The 22,821-nt window shown below is 48.4% G+C and overlaps 1 protein-coding gene across 4 annotated transcripts in view; it reads right to left on the bottom strand.

The window, feature by feature from the left end:
- RALY (RALY heterogeneous nuclear ribonucleoprotein) overlaps positions 1-22,821 on the bottom strand; it is a 137,336-nt gene that overhangs the window by 87,582 nt on the left and 26,933 nt on the right. For 2 of the 4 annotated variants that reach the window (XM_064729754.1, XM_064729752.1), the window contains exon 2: positions 2,908-2,991. The exons of 1 other annotated variant lie outside the window; for it this stretch is intronic. The gene's annotated coding sequence lies outside the window, so the exon portion shown is untranslated. Of the gene's footprint in view, positions 1-2,907; positions 2,992-3,294; positions 3,362-22,821 lie in introns of those variants that run through there. One more of the 4 variants, XM_064729753.1, reaches the window with a different exon arrangement.

Raw genomic sequence — 22,821 nt, 5'->3', positions numbered from 1 at the left:
GCTAAGAAGGTCACCACAGACGGGAGCTTAAAGGGCTGCCAGTGCCCCCCTAATCCTGGCCAGGCAGGACTGCCCTGACAAGGACCTGAGCAGGTGATTAGAGCCTGGAATATCTGTGCTCAGAGCCCTGCTGGCCCCTCCACCCACACAGAACATTTCAGAGCATTCCATCCCTTTTCGGCTGAGGCACCCAAGGATGCTCCTCTGTGTGCTCTCACTGAGGGCACTCCCAGCCCTGTCAGGATGGACTCAGTACCAGCTATTTCCAACACTATTCCTGCAATAATGGGCATTTTCATCAGCCTCCCTCGTTCTCCAGTCACTCTCTGTGTGCTTCTCCAACTGCCTCAATGACAGATATTTCCCCACTGAAATATCTCCCAAGGAACAGGGAGCTCTGGGATCTGCCTTTATTCTGGGTGCCAAAGTTAAGTGCAGGGAGAGGTGAAAAATGAAAGAGCAAATCATCAGGCAGAAGTGTTCAGGTGTCAGGAGTCCTGAGGGAGGGAGGAACTTGCTGGATAAAAGACAATTCCCTCCACTTACAGTAAATACCTTGTACAAAAAGAAGGGTCCACAGTTCAAAACTCTACTGAATATGCCAACAACCAAAACAAAATTTGGAAACATTTCTGGCATTGTTCTTTGTAAAAATGTTTTCAATAGTAAAAATCCATGGATTTCTTCAATGCTGCTGAATCCTACAATTTCATTTGCTGAGTTAAATCCTGGTCTGTGGAATTAGGGTTCAGTAGCTGTCTTTGCCATGCAGAACAGGGGTTTTAGTCAGGTCCTTTGTTCAACCTATCTGTGTGCCAGAATAGTTTGTGTCAGAATATCCTCACTACCATCACAGTCAGGTACACTAACCTGGGAACAAAAAATAGTTATAGACAAATCTGATCAAACCCAAGTTCCCTTTCTCCCTCACCTGCTTCATTTTGATTTGAAGAAGTTCAGGTGAGTCTTTTCTCTGCTGTTATTTGGAGTTCCCTGGATTAATTTCCAAATAAGATTCTTATTTACTGGGGTGGTATCTCCAGGGGTCCATCACCAGCAGCACAGCTCCTGCCTCTGTGATAAGAAGTTTTATCTGATCAGGTTTGTTTTTTCTCTCTTCTATGCAATATCCAAAGGCACACTCCAGCTGTGATACCAATGAAAAGCCAAGTTCTGCAAACCCTGCTGAACTGGAAACTGAGGACCCACCCCTGGAAGTGCCCACAGCCAAGCTGGAGCAGCCTGGGACAGTGGAAGGTGTCCCTGCCCATAGCAGGGGGGAACTGGATGGGTTTTAAGGTCCCTTTCCAACTCATTCTGTTCATCTGTAATTTCTGCTTTCATCCATCTGCCCAGGAGCTGGAAGAGAAATCCACTGCTAAAACCACACTGCTGCATCTTCCTGCCATGGGCTGAGCACAGAACCAGCACACCCTGAAATCTTTACCCTCTGCTGAAGCTTTCACTCCCCTGAAGTCCAAACAAACTCCCAGCAGAGCAGCAGAGCCCTCCCTGACCTCGTGGCTCAGTAAGCACAGCAAGTTTCCCACAGGCACAGCCATTCCCAGCAGCATTTCCCAACCCTCAGGTCATGCTACCACTGCACTGATCCCTAAATCCCTTCCCATTGCTCCATAAAGCCTCTGCTTCACAGAGGTGATTTCAGCTGAGCACCCTGGCCAAGCTTAGGCGTGGGGGATGTTAAACTTCCTAAATTGTGGGGATGGGGACTCCTCTGTCCTGCCCTAAGCACTGACAAACACAGCCCCAGCAAGGAAAAGCCAGGGGAATGTTCCCTCCCAGCCCAAGGGGCAGAGGCAGCAGCAGAGCTCTGAGCCTGCCCTGGCCCCAGCCCCACACAGCAGCAGCAGCTCTGCCCCTGGCCTGCCCCAAGCACAGCGCTTCCAGGGATGGTTTTAACTTTGGTATTTTCCAAATTCTCTGCTCTGTTCAGGTATGTAACTCTGACACTTCCTATTAGCTGTTAGCAGTTTCTCTTCACAGTTTGACAACGCAATCCCTCCCCAGCTGCAGATCAAGGACAACCTTTACCCAAGGAGCACAAACAATGCAAAGAGAAGGGGGCAAGGCAGGAGGCTGAGAGTTCATGATCTGGATCTGCAATTGGACAGCTGAACCAAACATGCAGATGAACCAAAACTGATAAATTGTAAAAACTCCTGACCAGGGTCCATCTTAAATTCAGTCTGGGGGCAGCCCTGGCCAGGCTCTTGTGCTGTCCCTTTAAGGCCTTGCAATAAATCCCTATTTTGTCCATTTAGCTCAGTCTAGTCTCTGCTCCTTTCAAGGCATCTCCACCTGCCTCTCCCTGCCTGCCCTTGCTCTGGGATGAGCCCAGCAGGGTTCACCTCCAGCTTATCCCAAGCACACTCATTTTCACCTCCCCACGACAAACTGCAAACAGAACTTCCAGCAGCAACACAGGCAATGAATGTGACACGCAGACATGCCCAAACCCATGTCCAAAACAACCCACAGAGTGTAATTACAGACTCAAAAACAGAATTAAGCTGGGAAAGACCTTTGAGATCCTGGAGTCCAACCTCTGACCCAACACATGGCACTGAGTGCCACATCCACACCTTCCCTGAGCACCTCCAGGGATGGTGAGTGCACCACTGCCGGGGCTTCAAGTGACCCAACCCCAGCCCCAGCAGCACTGGGGACAGGCTCTCAGCACACCCACCAACCTCTGACTCCCTGAACATCACACCAGCCCAGGGGAAGGGAAATCAGCCTCCCCCAGCAGGCTCCAAGGGAGGAACCCTCAGAGTGCCCCAGGGTTCTGTACAGCCCCTCTCCTGCCAGGGGGGTGCTGCCCCAAATCCCAGCGCTGTGCCGTTCCCAGGGCTCTGCCCCCCCAGGAGCACCCCCAGAGTCACTCACCAGGGCTGGCTGGGCCCCTGGGCTCTGTCACTGTCCCCGTGCCCGCAGCGGCAGCGGGCGCAGCTCCTCTCGTGCCTCTTCACCCTGCAGGAAGCAGCACATGCAGGAGGGTGAGCAGATAATCCACGACTTTCTGGGAGCTCTGCGGGGCTGGGAGCAAAGCTGCTGCTGTCTGCAAGGATCAGAGCTGGGACTTTCTGAGCTAAGACTCTGAGCTGCTTAGCAGGGAGCTGGAAGCAGAGCAGACAGGGGTGGTTGTGTTCGCAGGGCTGAGCACTGGGGGGGTGTTTCAGGCTGGATCAGGCACCAGAAATCCCACAAAAACTGCTCCATCAGGTTAATGCTAGCACAGGACAGGGATGGAGGCAGGCAGGAATTTTTGGTCACCATAGCTGAGGGAAAAAACAGAGTTTCTTCTATAGGACGTGAAATACACAATGTGGACATGCAGCTCTTCCAAGGTGGAAAGAGAATTATTTAATTTTTGACTCCAACATTTATAGATTTCCAAAAGTGACAGTGGATTGGAGGGTGACAGTGCCACCTCTCCAATGACACTGGACAAACCAACAGTCCATCAAATTTTTCCTCTTCCATAAAAGAATGCAAAACAGTAAGTTATTTACATAAAGTGTGTGAGAAAGTTCATTACAAGAATGTAAACATCAGATTTAGAAAAAACTTAAAAAATTAAGACAACAGTGAAATATCCCACAGTAAAACTTTTTCAAAGTTTTGTTCATTTATTAATTTAATATTTGGAAAATATTAAGTGTTGAAACTGAAAATTTTACTTTGAGTTAGGCCATGGGAGACAAAATAGGGAGGAACCCCCTTTAATTGATGCACTTTAATTAACTGCTTGCTTTGTCAAAGCCCTGCTCCTGCATTCTGAAGCAAATTCCCAGCTTTTCATAGTAAACAACAGCTCAGTTTGGCTTCAGTCTTAACTGATCTTTAAGTGTCCTATTTTCCTGGATCCATCCCCACAGAATCCCAGTGTGGTTTGGGTTGGAAGGAACCTTGAAGATCATCTTGTTTCAATTCCCTGCCATGGGCAGGCTGCTCAGTTCCTTCAATTATCACTTCTCTGTCCATCCCTGTTATAAGTAAAAAATCTGCCAATTTAAAAAAAAAAAAGGTTGCAGAGTGAACAGGTTAAACCAGTTGCTGCCAAGGTGGAGTTCTACCTGTTTGTTATTGTAATCACCAGTCGTTTTTGTTAATTGCTCCTTTTGTATCAGGACTGCCCTGCCTAAAATCCAGGTTGATAGCCGTTCTGCTTGGACAGTGAAAGGAGGGGACATGAGGAAGGGACATCAGAGGGCATGCAAAATAACTTCAGAACCAGCACGCCATGGGAAAGCCACCCAACCAAACTTACCAAAAGATCCCCAAAAACAACGAGCCAACACAGAATTAAGAGATCACAATGATGTCTGGACGTGAGGAACAAAGTACCAAGCCTGCAGAGATGCTGAGACCCTTTGTTGCCCCTCAGCTGGAGCCAAGACCCCAGGACGGCAAAACCCGAAAGTTCTAACATGGGGTTTACCCCCACTGCTCTCGTGAGGACAGGACCCCCCAGCTCTGCTCCCCAGGGGACAAAGCTGCGCTTTCCTCCTCCTCCGAGTCACCCTGGAAGCGACGACGGAGAAGCCGCGGACCTGTCGAGCCTCCCAACCTTGAGCTGATCACTTTTAATAAAGGCATTAAAAGCAGAAAAAGTCTCCTGCCCTGTTATTTCAATCCCACGCTGGGCTGGGTTTCTTCAGCCACTGAGCACATCAGCCACCTTTCCTGACCCAGCTTTTGGGCAGGGATGCTGCTCAGGCTGTGCTGGGAGCTGCCTCTGCTCCCACCTCACTCCTGGGAGCAGGATGTGCCTTGCATGAGGCAAACAGCAGAATCTCCTGGATCACAGACAGGAAACCCTAAGCCAAGGCCAGGATAGGTTTTCTTGTTTCACTTCAAGGGGCAGACCCAGCTCCCCATCGTCCCTAATTTTGTATCTTGACATCTCCATCTTCTGCCTGTGAATTCTCTCCTGCTGTCACAAGGTCACCAGGCCAGCTGGAAAGGCATTTTTCACACCCTGGCTAATCCAGAGGCACCTGGCTGCCTCCTGCCAATGGCAAAATGCTGACAACAGAGCTAATTAGTGGGCAGCAGGACCGTGGCTGGGTGACAGCACTGGCCTTTACTGCACCAGCCAAAAATTCAAGGGATTCAGGAGCAGCTCCTGGCTCTTCCCCAGGCTCCTTTTGTGACCCTGGCCTCCAGCTCTGTGCTCTGAAGTTGGTAACACTTCCCAAACGTGGCCATGCAGGTAAATTAATTTATGGTAAGGAAATAATTCATTAGGATGGGCACAAAGGTCTATTTAGAATAAAATAGTAATTTGCTTAAGCTTTTCACCACATTTGTGCATTAACTGAATATTCCAAATATTCTCACAATTTCTGCCTGAGCAGATTGAGTGGAACAGGGTGCCCAGAGCAGCTGTGGAATCCTTCAAAATGTCCAAGGCCAGGCTGGACAGGGCTTGGAGCAACCTGGGACAGTGGAAGGTGTCCCTGCCATGGCAGGGGTGGGATGGGAAGAGCTCTGAGGTCTCTTCCACCTCAAACCACTCCCTGATTGTGAGAAATGATGCTCACTTCCAAAATTTAAAAGGTTGATTAAAATCTTATCAAAAATACAACAGAAGACTGAATAGAGAAAATATTACAGAGGATTTTCCCCACCATGTGCTCACCCACACCATGGAGGTTTTACCTTTTAACCCTTTAGCTCCTCCCAAAGTTCTGTCCATTGACTCTTCACTGTCCAGTGGTGGAGTTCACTGCCTTAAATCCTGATTGAAGCTCAGGTGCTGCCATAGTGACAAACTGACCCTCCCAAATGTCCCAAACCCAGGCCAGCCCTGATAACAACACAAGGGGGTAAAACATAACTAGAAATCTATAAAACTTCTCCTAACATATAAACATGATATTTGCCTTTTAACTGTGAGAGTCAACCACCTCATTGCTCATTTATCACACTGACTGTGAAATGTCCAGGGCCAGGGGATGCTCTGCAGCAGGACACAGGTCAGGAGGGGGTAACTCCCCCTCACTCAGCTGGTGCTGTCATGACACTGATGAAATACCCCACAGGACAATGGTCCATGGACCAGCACCCATTCTGCAATCAGACCAGGGCTGGCAGAGTGCCCTCCCTGTCCCAGGCAGAGCACGGGCACCCCTGGAGCTCAGCTGAGTCACAGAATTCACAGAATCCCTGGGTTGGAAGAGACCTGCAAGATCATCGAGTCCAACCCAGCCCCAACCCCTCACCCAAACCCTGGCACCCAGTGCCACATCCAGGCTTTGTTAAACACACCCAGGGATGGGGACTCCACCACCTCCCTGGGCAGCCATCCCAGAACTTTATCACCCTTTCTGTAAAAGCTTTTTCCCCATCTCCAGCCTGTATTTCCCTTGGTGCAGCCTGAGGCTGTGTGCTCTGGCTGTGTCAGTGCTGCTGCAGACAGAGCCCAGCCCCAGCTGAGCACAGGCACCTTTCAGGGGCTGTGAGAGTGATGGGGGCAGCCCTGAGTCTCCTTTTCTCCAGGCTGAGCACCCCCAGCTCCCTCAGGGCTTCCTCACAGGGTTTGTGCTCCCAGCCTTGTTGTCTCCTCTGGATGCTCTCAAGCTGCTTTCCTGCATCCCTCCCCAGCACTGCCCCTGCCTGTGGGCACCATGCCAGCCTCCAGACACCCCAGCTCAGAAAGGGAATGAGAAACATCCCACCATCCCCAGGCAGATGTTTTTTCCTGCCTATAAAACACAAAGAGGGCTTGTAGCCCCACATTTCTCTTCACAGAGAAAAGCAAGGCACAATTCTTCCCAAGAATATTTCTGGGATTCACATTCTCCGAACCTCAGAGAAAGAAAACACAATTCTTATCATTTGCTGTGCCTGTGTTTGTGCAAAAGTAGAATGCAACATCGAGACTGTTTACCCACAGTGAGGGGGTTTTGTTTCCTTGGCCTGTCAGGGCCTGGTATGTGTGTGTGTGTGGGGACTGTTGGGTGACAGTCATGAGATTCAGTGCAGTGTGTGCAGGGTTGAGTGCTTGGCAGGTTCAATTTTAAATGTAGAGAATAATATATAATATTACATATATAATATTATATATATAATATTATATAATATATAATATATAATATATAATATATAATATATAATATAGTATATAGTATATAGTATATATAGTATATATAGTATATAACATATAACATAACATATATAATATATAATATATAATATATAATATATAATATATAATATATAATATATAATATATAATATATAATATATAATATATAACATATAACATATAATATATAATATATGTATAATAAAGTAATTAATTAGCCTTCTGATATCCATGGAGTCAGATGCATCATTCTCTCCCATTGGTGGGGCCATCACAGCATTGCCATAGGGGCTCAGTGAGCAGGGCAGTGTCTGCTGAATCCCAGCACACCAGGACAGCCCAGAGACAGGAGAGAGGAAAGAGAAGCCCTGAGCAGCCTGTCAGAACAGCAGCAGTGGGGATAATTGGTTTGTACACATTCCTCCGCCACCCAATTACCAGCTCAGTTTGGTGGTTGATTGCACAGCACTCTGGGCCAGCAGAGCTGCTGCTGTTTCCATTCCTGCACACATCACCCAGTCCCTAAATCATCTCTAATAGCTCCTCTCCTCAGTGCCCTCCCAGCTCCTTCCAGCCCCATCAGCACGAGGCAGGTTGCAGATATGGAGGAGCTGACATTTCTCTTTTGAGTAATTTGCAGTGGATTTCTTGCCTGTTTGATGTAGTCATTTTGTTCTCTGCACTGATGTGACATTAATTATTGTTAAATATTCTTATCTGTTACACACAGTTCTGTTTAGATAAAGGTCAGTGCGTGAACCCCTGACAGTGCTCGTTGCTGCCATGCTCCAAAGCCAATTTGTCATCCTCTCCCTTCAATACCTTCATCTTGGTCTCAGTTCATTTTTCCATTAATTCAGGCACAGTAGAGAGCCATTAAAAAATGCAAAATCTCTCAGCTGTTCAGCTCAGAACTTGGACAGGGAATGATGAGGCTGAGGAGCACCAGTTGCACAGGGAGGGCAGGGAATAATGCTCAGGAAAATCCAGCAGCAGCCTTTTAAGGAACTGGATGGCTGCCCCCCAAAAATCTGTGCATAATTCTACTTTAATGAAGATCAGCTAAGCCTTGTGCAGCACAGCCTGGTGTGAGATGGGGTAACAGCACAACCCAGAGGCCCTGGCACAGGTGCCCAGAGAGGCTGTGGGTGCCCCTGGATCCCTGGCAGTGCCCAAGGTCCTGTCAGAGAGGGCTTGGAGCAACCTGGGATAGTGGAAGGTGTCCCTGCCATGGCAGGGCTGGCACTGGATGGGCTTTAAGGCCCTTCCCAACCCAAGCCATGCTGGGTTTATGATTCTCTGCTGTGCCCACACCACCCTCTCTTGGCAGAAGCCAAGCTCAAGCTGTCCCAGTGTCCCAGAGCAGAAGCTCCTCCAGCAGGGACCCATCTCTCAGAGACCTGAGGAGCAGCTGGGCTGTCCATGCCCAGGGGCACTGCACCAGCCTCTGCTCTGTCCTGCTTTTGGTCTCTGCCCAAAGAATTCCCCTCTGCCCCCCTGAGGTGTCACTCCCCACCATGTCCCTGCAAGGTGGGACTGCAGAGCAGGGACAGCCCTGCTGGGACTCACTCCAGCACCCCCGGTCCCTGCATGCCTTGGGACCCCTTAAAGAGCCCAAAATTGGGTCTCCACACCCATCAGGAGTGCTGAGAGCTCCCAGCAGCCCTCAGACGGCTGTGCCTGGGGCAGGTCACACGTCCTGCAGGGACACAGGGCAGCAGGGACAGCCCAGCTCAGCTCCCACTGCAGGAGCAGGGCTGGAGCCCTGGGGCTGAGCAGACCTGTGCTGCTGCCCAGCTGCACCTCGTGGGCTCCTGTGCTCCATCCAAAGCTGTTGGAGCTCTGAGTACAGAGAATTCCAGATTTTCTGTGTTTTTAGGCACTGACCCCCAAGAGAACACTGCACTGACCTGAGGCCCTGGAGAAGGCTTCCAAAATGGAATGACAGAACTGGGATTGTGGGTGTGGAGTTTGAATAGAAGTGTGTGATATCACAGGGTGGAAACTTAAGAGTTTAAGGTAATCATAATACAGCAATATAATATCATATCATATCATATCATATCATATCATATCATATCATATCATATCATATATATTATAATATATAATATAGTAATATATTGGAGCAGCCTGGGACAGTGTCTGCCCACGATGTCCCTGCCCATGGCCTGGGTGGCACTGGATGGGCTCTAAGGCACTGGATGAGCTTTAAGCCCAGTAATATATATATTATATTTATTACAATATATAAAAAATATTTTATAAAATATTATATACTCTATATTATATATATATTTATAATAATATATTATAACATATAAAATATATATTTTATAAAATATAATATATCTATTATATTATACATAGGATATATAGTATATAAGAAATAAAATATATATTATATATATATGTATATATTATACATATTATAATATATAAAATATAGATGTCATGTGCTCAGCCCAGCACTTGGCAAATGGAAGAACATTTGAACCTTCATTCCAAGTGGCATTATATATATATATACACATATACACATACACATATACATATATATACATATACATATATACACATATACACATACATATATATACATATACATAAACATATATACATATATATATATAAATAAAGCAAGATGGAGGTTTAAGGGCAGAGGCTGCTCCTTCTTCTTCACCTCCGGCACAGCCATAACCCAGAGGCAGCCTGGTCACACTCAATTCAGTGACAAGAGCCAGGGTAAAGATGCTCAGGAGGCTCCAAACCCAAGAACAGGACACTGCAAGAGCTCAGCTGCCTGCAAAGGTGGATTTGGCATGACTGAAGTAGCACATCATGAATCATGTGCTCAGCCCAGCACTTGGCAAATGGAAGAACATTTGAACTTTTATTCCAAGTGGCATTTAATTTTGCATTGTGCTAAATCATTCTGTACTTGTAAATAAAAGAGAATGAACTCCCAAACTTGTGTCCCACTCAGTGCAACACAAAGAAATGGTGCAAAGTGCTGAATGTAATCAACTGTGGGGTTTTTTCCCTTCACTTGGAATCTCAGAATTATTAAAACTGAAAAAGAACTCTAAGACAAATGAGTGCAACAATGCCAAGCCCATGTCCCTAAGCCCCATGCCCACATGGTTTTTGAACACTTCCAGGAATGCTGACTCCACCACTGCCCTGGGCAGTGTATTCCAGGGCTTCACCACTCTTTCTGGGAAAAATCTTCCCTGATCTCCAACCTAAAGCTCTCCTTGCACAACCTGAGGTCCTTTCCTCTCACCCTGCCCCTTGAGCCCAGCCTGGCTGCACCCTCCTGTCAGGGAGCTGGAGAGAGCCACGAGGTCCCTCCTGAGCCTCCTTTTCTGTAATGGAATGGGTGGGTGCATCACCACAATTAGACACAGTCCTTACATCCAGCCCTTAATTAGATTTGTCTAATTAGAAATTCACTCAGTTATGTCACACAAATGGATAAAGTCCTGCCTGGGTGGGGTTCCATGAGACAGGCACAGATTCCCCTGGAGCTTCCAGAGCTGACTGATAACCTGGAACAAATGACACCTCCAGTGCTGGGACCTGCACAAGGTGTGCAGAATGCTCAATCATGAGGCTGATTCTGCATGGCTGAAAGGCAGGAATCAGGCAAAATCATCTCATTGATCAGAACCACAAATAAACCCCTGGGCAGATGGATTTTGCAGCCCCTGCTGCAGCAGAGCCAGGGGAAGCAGCAGCTCTGCCCCCTCCTCTCTGCTAAATCAGGAGCAGGAGAGGGGAGAACTGGGTTGAGAAAGGTATGAGGCAACACAGGTCCTCTCCAGCCCTGGGGACACAGTGTCCTGAGGCTAAAAATACAGAGACAAACCAAAAAGTCAAGGCTAGCAAGAGGCATTAGCAGAGGCTGTTTATTTCTGTGGGCAGGGAGCACCCAGAGGGAGCCCAGCACTTGGTGCTGCCTGACGGACAGGCTGCTGCAGCTGGAGGGCTCAGGTTTCCTGCACACACAGGGAACTGTCCCTGTCCCCCTGTCCCCCCTGTCACACCTTGCCTGCCATTATTTTTAGCCGCTGCACAAAGCAGGGTGATGTGCAGGAGCAGAGGGACAGGATAAAGCATGGAAACACCACCCTGGGGAAGGCTTGTGGTGGTGTTCACAGGGGTCCCAGGACGAGGGAAGAGAGGAGAATCTTGACTTTCAGAAGGCTGATTTATTATTTTATTATGTTATATTAAAAGAAAATTATATACTAAATTATATACTGAAACTAAACTAAAAGAATAGAAGAAAGGATTTCATCAGAAGGCTTGAAAGGAATAGAAAGGAAAGGAATGATAATAAAATCTTGTGACTGCTCACAGCCTCAACACAGGTGGCTGTCATTGGTCATCAAGTAAAAACAATTTCCCATGCTGGGTAAACAGTTCTCCAGATCACATTCCAAAGCAGCAAAACATGGAGAAGCTGAAGCTTCTCAGGAGAAAAGATCCTGGCAAAAGGATTTTTTATAAAATATGTCTGTGACATAGGGATCCAGGATCATCAAGGTTTGTGAATAAACTCATCCAGAGTGGGATCCAAGATGGAAATCTCTGTACCAGGCTTTAGCAGTGGGAGATGTCCCTCACCCTGGTCAGGGCTGGGCTGGCCCTGCTGCCCGCAGTGCCCCCACCACAGCTGGACACACCTGCCACAGCCCAAAGGTCCATGGAAAGCTGCCACCACCAGTTAGTGGGATGCAACTTCACTGGCAGCCCTAAGGACAGGGATGTGTCCTGAGCCTGCTCCACACAGAACCATCACAGAATCCCAGAGTGCTTTGGGTTGGGAGGGACATTTAAGACAATCTCTGTCCATCCCCTGCCATGGCAGGGACACCTTCCACTGTCCCAGGGTGCTCCAAGCCCTGCCCAGCCTGGCCTTGGGCACTTCAGGGATCCAGGGGCAGTCAGAGCTGCCATGGGCACCCTGTGCCATGACTGGAGCTGTCAGAGCTCAGCTCCCTTCACCTGGCATTAAAAACCTCAGTGACACCAGTGTGGAGCCCCTGGAACACCAAGGGAACACCACAAGGAGCCCCTGGCACTGGCTGTGTGCCAGGCTGAGCCTCCCACACAGGGCTCTGCAATTCAATTTGCCTTCCTTCATTAACCACAATGGATTCACATCCCAACCAGAACTGAAAACAATCAATTATCTCTCTATTTAACCTCAGTGCCATCTTCTCATTCCCTCTGTCCCATGTCTGGCTCCCCTCTGATATCCAAATTCTTGCAGGGCTGACAGAAATTTGGCACGCTCTTCCCACTGCAGGACAAACTTCCAAGGTAAAGAAAGGAAAACATCCCAGTTTCTTCTGCAAGAGTGATTTCAGCACTAACTACTGCAGAAATATGAACAGAAACTCCAGACTGGCTAGTGCAGCTGATCCCTGTGCACCTTGCACTCCAGAGCAGGGACTGAGCTCTGTGTCCTGCTGGAAGGAACCACATCCCTCTGATGGGAATGCTGCTGGACAAGCAGACATTGATTTTCAAGGCTGATGGCAGAGGTACCTCATGGAGAAGAGCACCCAAGAAGTTTCACCCACCAGCAGAGGCTGTTGGCTCCAGGAGCTGCTGCAGCACTGAGAGTCACAGAACAAAAGATCTCCAGTGTGGGACTGTCACTGTCACATTTTCTGGAAAAATCCCTTTGCCCTTCCCTTCTCCTGGGAAGCTGAGAAGCCTCAGAGAAAAGGAAAACAATTTTATCTCATTTGCTTCTCCTGTGTTTTGCTGCTTTGGAATGTAGTTTGGAGATTGTTTATCCAACAGGTGGGTGGTTGATTGGTTTCATGTGAATTGTTTTTACTTAATGTCCAATCACAGTCCAGCTGTGTCAGGACTCTGGAGAGTCACAGGTTGTTCATTAGTATCTTGTTAAACCTTCTCTAAGTATCCTTTCTTTATTCTTTAGTATAGTTTTAGTATAGCATAATATAATGTAATATAATATAATATAATATAATATAATATAATATAATATAATATAATATAATATAATATAATATAATATAATATAATATAATATAATATAATATAATATAATATAATATCCTTCTAAGAACATGGAGTCAGATTCATCATTTCCTTCCTGCCACAGGAGGAAGGAAATGCAAATCCCACATGGGATAATTAATTGTTTGTGCTCCTTTGGCCTCTGAGAGCACATCAGATGAGGCAGAGCTGCTCTGACACTGAAGGGAAGGTGCTGCTGCTGCTCTGCATGGCTGAGCTTTGACACAAAGCCAATAAATCCCAGCCCAGCAGCCACCTGGACCCTTGGTCATGGTGCACAGACCATGGTGCCCCAGAGCTCTGACCAGTTCCTCACCCTCATCATCACAGGCATCTCTTGAGAGCCTCCTCCCAAAGGAGCCAGGGATCCCAGGGCAGCCACAGGAGGCTCCCCACGGCCAGGGGACCTCCAGGGATGTCCCCACCATCCACACAGCCCAGCTGGAGAGGGGGATGTTCATTCTGCACCCAGCTGGGTCGTTTGTTGGACACCAGCAACTCTTTTCTGTAATGGAATGGGTGGGGGTATCATCACAATTAGACACAGTCCTTACATCCAGCCCTTAATTAGATTTGTCTAATTAGAAATTCACTGAGTTATGTCACACAAATAGATAAAGTCCTGCCTGGGTGGGGTTCCATGAGAATGGCACAGATTCCCCTGGAGCTTCCAGAGCTGACTGATAACCTGGAACAAATGACACCTCCAGTGCTGGGACCTGCACAAGGTGTGCAGAATGCTCAACATCAGGCTGATTCTGCATGGCTGAAAGGCAGGAATCAGGCAAAACCACATGGAAAACACCATGACAGCTCCTACCAGTATCTCCTTCTCCTGCAGAGATATTCAGGCAGCACAATCCGGAGGCTGATGCTGCAGCCCCTGTGCTGCTCTGGAGCCCCAGACACCCAGGAGATGGGATGTCCCCAAGCCATGACTCTGGCTTGGACACAGGAATGAGATATTCATGTACAGAACACAGAGGAAGTCGCTGGGGGAACTCCTAAAGGATCAGAAGGCTTTTGTAGCAGGCCAGGCAGGCAGATGGGAGAGCTGACCATGGAACTCAGATCCAGCCCACTGCTGCACCAGCTGGAGAGCTCCAGGATCATGCAAGTTGTTCGCCCTTTGTGGGCTGTTTATCCTAGAAAATTCACCAGCTGAGAGGGGATCCAGGCTGCTTTCCACAGGGCAAGAGTCAGGTCAGACAGAAAATCACCTGGGCTAAAAGAGAAACTGCTACACAGAGAAATCAGAATGGTTTGGGGTGGAAGGAATTTAAAAGGTATTTAAAGACCATGGTGTTCCAGCTCCCCTGCTCAAAGCACCCAGGCTGCTTTAAGCCCCATCCAACCTGGCCTGACCAGGTTGCAACCAGATGCTTTTACACTCCAACTGAGGGGGACACAACCCAAAGTCATTTTAATTCACCCCAGGGCAGAAAAGCATCTTGTGGCATGGTCAGGAGCTGATCTGGACTCACCCTGTGGCCCTGCAGCCTTTAAAAGCTCCTGGGCATTTCCTCCTGGCATGGCTGTTGGCACAGCTCTGCCCCAGGCACTGTGATGGGCTGAGAGCTCTCTGCACCCCACAGGAGAACAAACAGCACTAAACATTCAGGGAAGCAGCAGGAAAATGCTCTCCTGAGAGACCTCAGCCTGATTTTTTTTTCCATTAGACTGTTTTTACAGATGGGGAAATGAAGCAAGAAGGCAGAAATGGCCCCCAGGCACAGAGTTATTTACTGGGAAGTGAACAGGCAGCTCTGCTATCAGATGTACACAGGGCTGCAGCATCTCCACCCCAAGGAACTCCTCCCAGCCCAGGGATGACCAAAGGCATGCTCACACCTTCCCCTGGCTGGGACAGGCATGGCCAAAGGGCCACCAAAGAGCCTCTGAGAAGGGAACACCTGTACCACCCCCACTGGCTCTGTGACACCTCTGCTGGCTCACATCTGCAGCCATGATATTTTCTGAAAAATCCCTTTGCTAGGATTTTTCTCCTGAGAAGCCTCAGAGGAAAAGAAAAACAATAATTATCTGCTGCGGTGGAATGCAACAGGTGCATCTTTGTTTGGTCCATGTTGATTGTTTCTAATTAATGGCCAATCACAGTCAGCTGGCTCAGACTGTGGTCAGTCACAGGATTTTATTATCATTCCATGCTTTTTCTATTCCTTTCAAGCCTTCTGATGAAATACTTTCTTCTATTCTTTTAGTATAGTTTTAATATAATATATATCATAAAATAATAAATCAGCCTTCTGAAACATGGAGTCAAGATTCTCATCTCTTCCCTCATTCTGGAACACCACCACACATCCAGCAGGGAAAAGTCATGGCAGGATTTGAAAAAAGCTGGAGAGAGACAAAACAGCAGGTCTAAAAGTGGAGCTACCAACGCTCCAAAAATCCTGGCTTCTCCTGGTGGTTTTTTTCCATGAAACTGCATTTTCCATAATCTGGCAGGTGGGAAAAGGGGGAAGCAGTTAGACAAACACATAACTCGTGAGGATAAGAGCATTTGATTAAGGGGCACTTCAAAGGAGGTTCTTTATAAACATTTGAAGGACTCTAATACATGTTTGCAGTCATGTTTGGAGCTAATTTAAACAAACTGTTTAATTGCACAACCAGGTAGGAGTCAGATTATACAGTAAAATCTGGTTTTCTTCCTCTTGCACAGCTTTCCCTTAGGTTTGTGGTCCCTGCTACTCAAATTCCTCCCAGTCCTGCTTGTGGGAATAACACTTTTCCTGCTCCCCTTGCAGGCTCCCAGTGACTGCAATCACAGCCCTGAGTGACTCTCAGGGACCCTCCAGCTTCTCAGGCCAATCACAAACAAACAGCAAAGCTGGAATTTCAAACATTGCTTGAAGCTGAACAGCTCTGAGAGCTCTTCACCAAAACCACTTGATGGACAAACTTGGGAGAAACCTCCTGTCTGGAGCAGGGGCTGGTGCAGAGGAACCTGTGTCCCATAAAAACCTCTGAGATACCACAGAGCTGCTCCGAGCCAGCATGGTTTGGCTTGGAAGGGACCTTAAAATTCATCTCATTTCTCTCCCTGCCATGGCAGGGACACCTTCCATCATCCCAGGCTGCTCCCAGCCCTGTCCAGCCTGGCCTTGGGCACTGCCAGGGATCCAGGGGCAGCCACAGCTGCTCTGGGCACCTGTGCCAGGGCCTGCCCATCCTCATAGTGAGGATTTTTTCTCTAACACCCAATCTAAACCTCCTCTCTCAGTTAGAAGCCATTCCCTGTGTCCTGTCCCTCCATCCCTTGTCCCCAGTCCCTCTCCAGCTCTCCTGGAGCCCCTTTATGCACAGGAAGTTTGTGAGGATGATGGTCCTGTAATATTCTAGGAACAGAGGCTGAGTAGATGGACTTAGGGCAGAAGTGTGGTGGTGTTCACAGGGGTCCCAGGACGAGAGAATAGATAAGGATTTGACTCCATGTTTCAGAAGGCTGATTTATTATTCTATGATATCTATAATATATTAAAAGTAAATGATATATTAAAACTAAATTAAAAGAACAGAAGAAAGGATTTCATCAGAAGGCTTGCAAGCAAGAAGAAGAATGATAAAAAAGCCATTAATTAGAAACAACCACATGAGACCAATCACAGATGCACCTGTTGCATTCCACAGCAGCAGATAATCATTGTTTACATTTTGTTCCTGAGGCCTCCCAGCTTCTCAGGAGGAAAAAATCTTAAGGTAAGGATTTTTCATAAAACATGTCTGTGACACTAAAGTTCATTCTCGCTTCACTTAAAAGCAGAAATCCTCCACTTTTAATCCAAAGCCACTCACTAACCCAGAACAGCAGCTATCTGCAACATCTACTATGGGCATCCCTGCAGCTCCCCACCGGCTTCTGCAACTCAAACCTTGCCCAAAACTCCCAGGAGCTGCTATCCAGCCCCTCAGCAGATCATACAGGTGGTTGGGATTCAGGGATGGGATGTGAACCCTTGCTCACACAGCGGCTCCAAACCCAGCTCTGCACCTGCATCCCAACACAGTTCTGAGCTCCACAAAGGCGCAGCTCTACCAAGAACCCCCATTTTCACCCCACTGTCCCCAGCACAGGGGGCCCTGCCAGGTCAGCCAGGGTCAGCAAAGCCACCAGGCAGCTGAGCTGTCCCTGCTGCCTCAGCAGCTCTGCAGAGCCCTCCTGGCTCACTTTACTGCTGGGCACACGTGGCTGCTGCTGGCCCAGACAGATGGAGGCAGGTGGGTGCATGGGGGGATGGCCTGAGCCCACCCCCAACCCTGAGGGGAGATACAAGAACTGCCCTGGGTTGTAAAATATGTGTTCTGTCCCCATCTGTCAGAGCTGGGGCAGTTCTCTGCTGTCCATGGGGCAGTTTTTTCTTTCTCTCTCCCACAGCCAACCCTCCCTCCAGGAGATCTCTGCTGTCCATGGCCACTGAGTGTCCCTGCAGGGCTGATCCAATCCCAGCATCCCATGGGGAGATGCTCCGCCCAGGGGAGGAGCCAAGCATTCCTACCTGGATCCAATCTGAGCCTGGCCCAGCACAGCAGCCTTTGCCCCCTGCATTGCCAGAGGAGCAGCTTTCTGCTGCCCTGCATGGCCAGAGGGAGCCCAGGCCCATCTGCAGCAGCCCTGGAGCTGCAGAGGAAAACTCCCCCCTTGTGCAGGATCCCTGCTGCAGCAGAGCCACAGCTGGCACTGCAGGAGGGCTGAGCCCCCATGGATGGGGCTGGGACACCCCCTGACACACAGGGGGCACGGCATGGTCTGACTCTGTCAGGGGTTTGTTTTGTAATGCTGCGTTTTTATTTTTAGTTTTCCTAATAATGAACTGTTATTCCTACTCCCACATCTTTGTCTGAGAGCCCCTTAATTTCAAAATTATAATAATTTGGATGGAGGGGGTTTGCATTTTCCATTTCAAGGGAGGCTCCTGCCTTCCCTAGCAGACACCTGTCCGTTCAAAGCAAGACATTCTCTGGTTTCAAAGAGCATCCTCCCTGGGTTGATTTAGCCCAATTTGTCCTAAATCGATTTCCCATTCCCATTGGCTTAAGGGAAGAGCAAAACAGCTTGGAAGAGTATTACTGATTCTTGCAGCAGAGCAGATCTGTGCTGGTTAGAAAATGCAAAGGTCTCATTGTGGGAGGAATATCAACTTGGGACTCCTGGCTCTGTGTGTGGAGAGGAGATTTTCCCCTCCAATGCTGTCACAGCTCTGGGTCGTGAGAAGCACCTGCAGCTGTTGGAGGGATGCAGAGGAGGCCCCAGAGATGCTGCAGGGGCTGGAGTCCCTCTGCTCTGAGGAAAGGCTGAGAGAGTTGGGGTTGTTCAGCCAGGAGGAGAGAAGGCCCTGGGGGAAAATTCAGAGCCCCTCCCAGGGCTAAAGAGGCTCCAGGAGAGCTGGAGAGGGACTGGGGACAAGGGATGGAGGGACAGGACACAGGGAATGGCTCCCACTGCCACAGGGAATATTGGGAATTAGGAATTGTCCCCTGTGAGGGTGGGCAGGCCCTGGCACAGGGTGCCCAGAGCAGCTGTGGCTGCCCCTGGATCCCTGGCAGTGCCCAAGGCCTGGCTGGATGGGGCTGGAGCACCCTGGGACTGTGGAAGGTGTCCGTGCCGTGGCAGGGAGTGGACCTGTGTCCCCCTATTCTTCCAAGCCTTCTGATGTTTACATTCTTGTAATGAAGTTTCTCACACGCTTTTATGTAAATAATTATTGTTTTACATTCTTTTCTGGAGGAGGAGAAATTTGATGGACTGTTGTTTTGTCCAGTGTCATTGGAGAGGTGGCACTGTCATCCTCCAATCCACTGTCACTTTTGAAAGTCAATAAATGCTGGAGTCAGAAAATAAACTTCCCTTCTTTTTACCTTGTAGGTTCCAACATGTGTGTAGTTTTATTTTGTGTCCTACAGTGACAGATCTGGATGAGTTTTGAGATCCCTTCCAACCCAAACCAGTCTGGGATCTCTGCTCCCCCTCTGCTGTTGGGCCTGGCTTTTCAAAGCCACCTGGATAATGTTGCTGATCCAGCACCCCTGGAATTCCTTAGGATTGCAAATGGGATACAAGTCAGGAAGAGACTTGGGCTCCACTCCAAATATCTCTGTTCAACATTTAAATGTCAACACTGAAACCATGTTAAACATGGTTTACTAAGTACAGTCTTACCTCCATTATTCCACCTCTCACTTCCAGGGAGCCCAAACCACTTTTCCAGCTGCAGAGCCACATCTGCACTGAGAACGTCACATCCCACACAACAACCTGCCAGAATCCCAGAGGAGGTGCCACCAGGACAGCATCCCTCACCCACCTAAGTCCTGCTGTCTCTCCCCTCAAAAATGCCATCATCACCTTTCCACAAGCACAAGTTCCCATGAGATATTTTATGCCCAGCCATGGGGCCCAAGGTCCCTTCCACAGAAACTCAACCCTGCAGGTCGAGCCTGGCTTCCCTCCTGGGATGTACAGGCAAGGAGGAGTAACAACCATGGACATACAGCTATTCCCTACTCTTACAAACCCCAAACAAAATGAAATCCAAACCCCACAGTGCTTTTATGGGGGTATATTTAGTTGAGTTTAAACAGGAAGCACTGGGACAATAAAAACACTAAAATCCACACAGCTGCTCCCCTCTCTTCTCATTTAGATTCCATGTTCCACATTTAAGTCACAGGATCCCAAATGTTCTTTAGTACCGATATCCACCCTTGCATGTGGACCTAGTAGATTTTTCTCTCTCATTCTACAAAATAAACTTTTAGTTTTTATAAACTACGGTGCCAGTTCAAAACTGGACAAAGATCAAAATGCATCAGCCCTTCTCCCACGCTGGGCTGCTCCATAAATGAACCAGCTCAGACAGCAGGGACAATGAATTGGTGGCATTGCTGTGCCTGGAAAAGCAGCCAGAGATCCTGGAGGAAAGAGCAGACAGAGGTTTCACATCTCCTCTGCCTGCTGCAGCACATCTGTGAGAGCCTCACAGAGAGCCCCCAGCTTCCCAAATGTGCTATTTTTGAGGTCCCCTGTTGTGGGGAGGAAAAATGAATCTGACTCCATGTTCTCAGAAGGTTAATTTATTATTTTATGATATTATCTTATATTAAAGAATGCTATACTAAACTAAAGAATAGAGAAAGGATACTTACAGAAGGCTTAACAAGATACTAAAGAAAAATTCATGACTCTCTAGAGTCCTGACAGGGCCTGACTGTGACTGGTCATTAAATCAAAACAATTCACATGTTGGATAAACAATCTCCAACTACATTCCAAAGCAGCAAACACAGGAGAAGCAAATGAGATAAAATTGTTTTCCTTTTTCTCTGAGGCTTCTCAGCTTCCCAGGAGAAGAATCCTGGGCAAGGGGATTTTTCCAGGAAATGTGACAGTGACAGTCCCACGCTGGAGATCTTTTGTTCTGTGACTCTCAGTGCTGCAGCAGCTCCTGGAGCCAACAGCCTCTGCTGGTGGGTGAAACTTCTTGGGTGCTCTTCTCCATGAGGTACCTCTGCCATCAGCCTTGAAAATCAAGTGTCTGCTAATCCCAGAGCTCCAGCAGCATTCCCATCAGAGGGATGTGGTTCCTTCCAGCAGGACACAGAGCTCAGTCCCTGCTCTGGAGTGCAAGGTGCACAGGGATCAGCTGCACTAACCAGTCTGGAGTTTCTGCTCATATTTCTGCAGTAGTTAGTAGCCAGAGCTCCAGGAGTTGCCAGGGGTGCCCAGGTGGGGCTGTTGGGGTGTCTGTGCAGGGCTGGGGCTGCCCTGGCTGATCCTGGGGGTCCCTCCCAGTTCAGGATGCTCCATAATTCTGTGATTAACAGAGCACAGGCTGAGATCACAAACTCCTTCTTCCTCTCCCAGCTCAGTGCTGGTGCCCAGCAGAGCATCCCTGTGAGATCCTGGAGCTGCTGCCCTTACCCACCCCAAATTCCATGAGCTCAGGTGCTTCCCCCGAGCCAGCCAGGATCCAGCTCCTAAACCTACAGCTTTAAACAGTTTTAAAAGCAGCTCAGCACTTCAGATCCTCTAAATGTAACCACACTATGCCTTATCAGGGGGTCAGAGCAAGGCAAGAGTGGGACACAGGCACACACAGGCAGGAGCTTCACCCCTCCCTCCACAGCACGGGGATCAGCTGGGGATATCTCCCAAAGCACACTGACCTCTCATTTTACCACATGGTGAAGGAATCCTATTCAAACCTTGCCTCCAGCAGCACAGTATCTTGTTTCAATCCAGCCCTGCACAGAAACAAAGCCTGTGGCTGCAGCAGTGAAGGACAAGCTCCCAGCAGCACTGGAGGGAAGGGTTTGGAGCCAGGTGCCCAACAGGGCTTGAGGGAAGCACTGAAGGAACCTGTGTGCACATGGCTCAGGTGGGATCCAGCTGCAGCTCCTGGCATGTGGCAGCTGTGGTGCCTCCAAGCATGAAATTCCATGAGAGTGTGGGGATCCCACCCACAAGGATTGCTGGTTAAAAATGTGAATCCCTCTGCAGGATCAGAACCCACAAGCAACAATGGATTCTTTTCATGGAATAGCCCAAGGCAGTGTTTGGGGCAACCTTGTGCTCATCCCACTGCCAAGCTGGGGAGGGTCCAGTCCCAGTAAATGTTTGCTGAGAGTGTCAGGATCCCAAACAGCCTCCCAAAATTTTCATTTCAGGTCTCCCCCACACTTTGCCTTTGATGAAAGAGCAGGTTTGATGGAGCCACAGGCAGCTCTAGGTACAAAGCCATCACTCATTCTGGTCCCTAAGTCCTTGCCCAGCATCCAGCTGCTTTTACTCAATCCAGCACTGGGCTGTGCCCTGGAGAGCAGCAAAGCCCAGCCCTCAAAGCACACCAAATTAATTGGGGTCTTGAATTAGTGAGGTCAGAGCCAATTAGCTCAGTTTGACCCAGCTGCTTTAAGCAACATTTTTCTAGTGCATTGGAGCTTGTTATCACACAGATTCATCTTGGTGCCAGGTGAAAAATGAGCTGTCAGCGCAGGTGTGACCCTTGGGGATGCATTTTCATCCTTTCTGGGGGTGACAACAGGAGAGAGCAGCCTGGTGCTGCAGCACTGAGAGCTGCTCTGGCCAGGAACAGCCTCTGTGTGTCCAGTGCTGGTTGAGGGAAAAAAAAATGTCCAGACACCCCTTTCCCCCTGCTCCACATGGAACCTGGCCAGGACACAAAGTTCAGCAACGTTGTGTTATTAGTAACTTATTAAAATTAATGTTTAATAACTTTGTGTCCAAGCTGGGGCAGCCACACAGCACAGCGATCACATGAACTCCAGCAGTGGGGCTGCACTTCACCAAAATTCCTGTTCTGGACAATTTTAATCTGCAGAAAGGCCAGGCTGGATGGGGCTTGGAGCAAGCTGGGATAGTGGAAGGTGTCCCTGCCATGGCAGGGATGGCACTGGATGAGCTTTAAGTCCCTTCTAACTCAATCTGAGATTCTATGAAAAATAATCCTGCTCTGTCCCTTTTCACTTTAAGAATGAAAAATGCAGATCAGAGAAAGCTCAAGTCACAGCACCCACACGAGCAGCAAACTCAGCACCTGGGGTTTTACAAAAATGAAAGAATCCTCAACAAAACTTAGAATCCTCAAAAAAACTTTCCC

Source organism: Zonotrichia leucophrys, chromosome 20, assembly GCF_028769735.1.
Source record: "Zonotrichia leucophrys gambelii isolate GWCS_2022_RI chromosome 20, RI_Zleu_2.0, whole genome shotgun sequence".
NCBI classification, from domain to species: domain Eukaryota; kingdom Metazoa; phylum Chordata; class Aves; order Passeriformes; family Passerellidae; genus Zonotrichia; species Zonotrichia leucophrys.
Note: the sequence above shows the minus strand (reverse complement) of the source record. Positions and strands in the feature narration are given on the sequence as shown.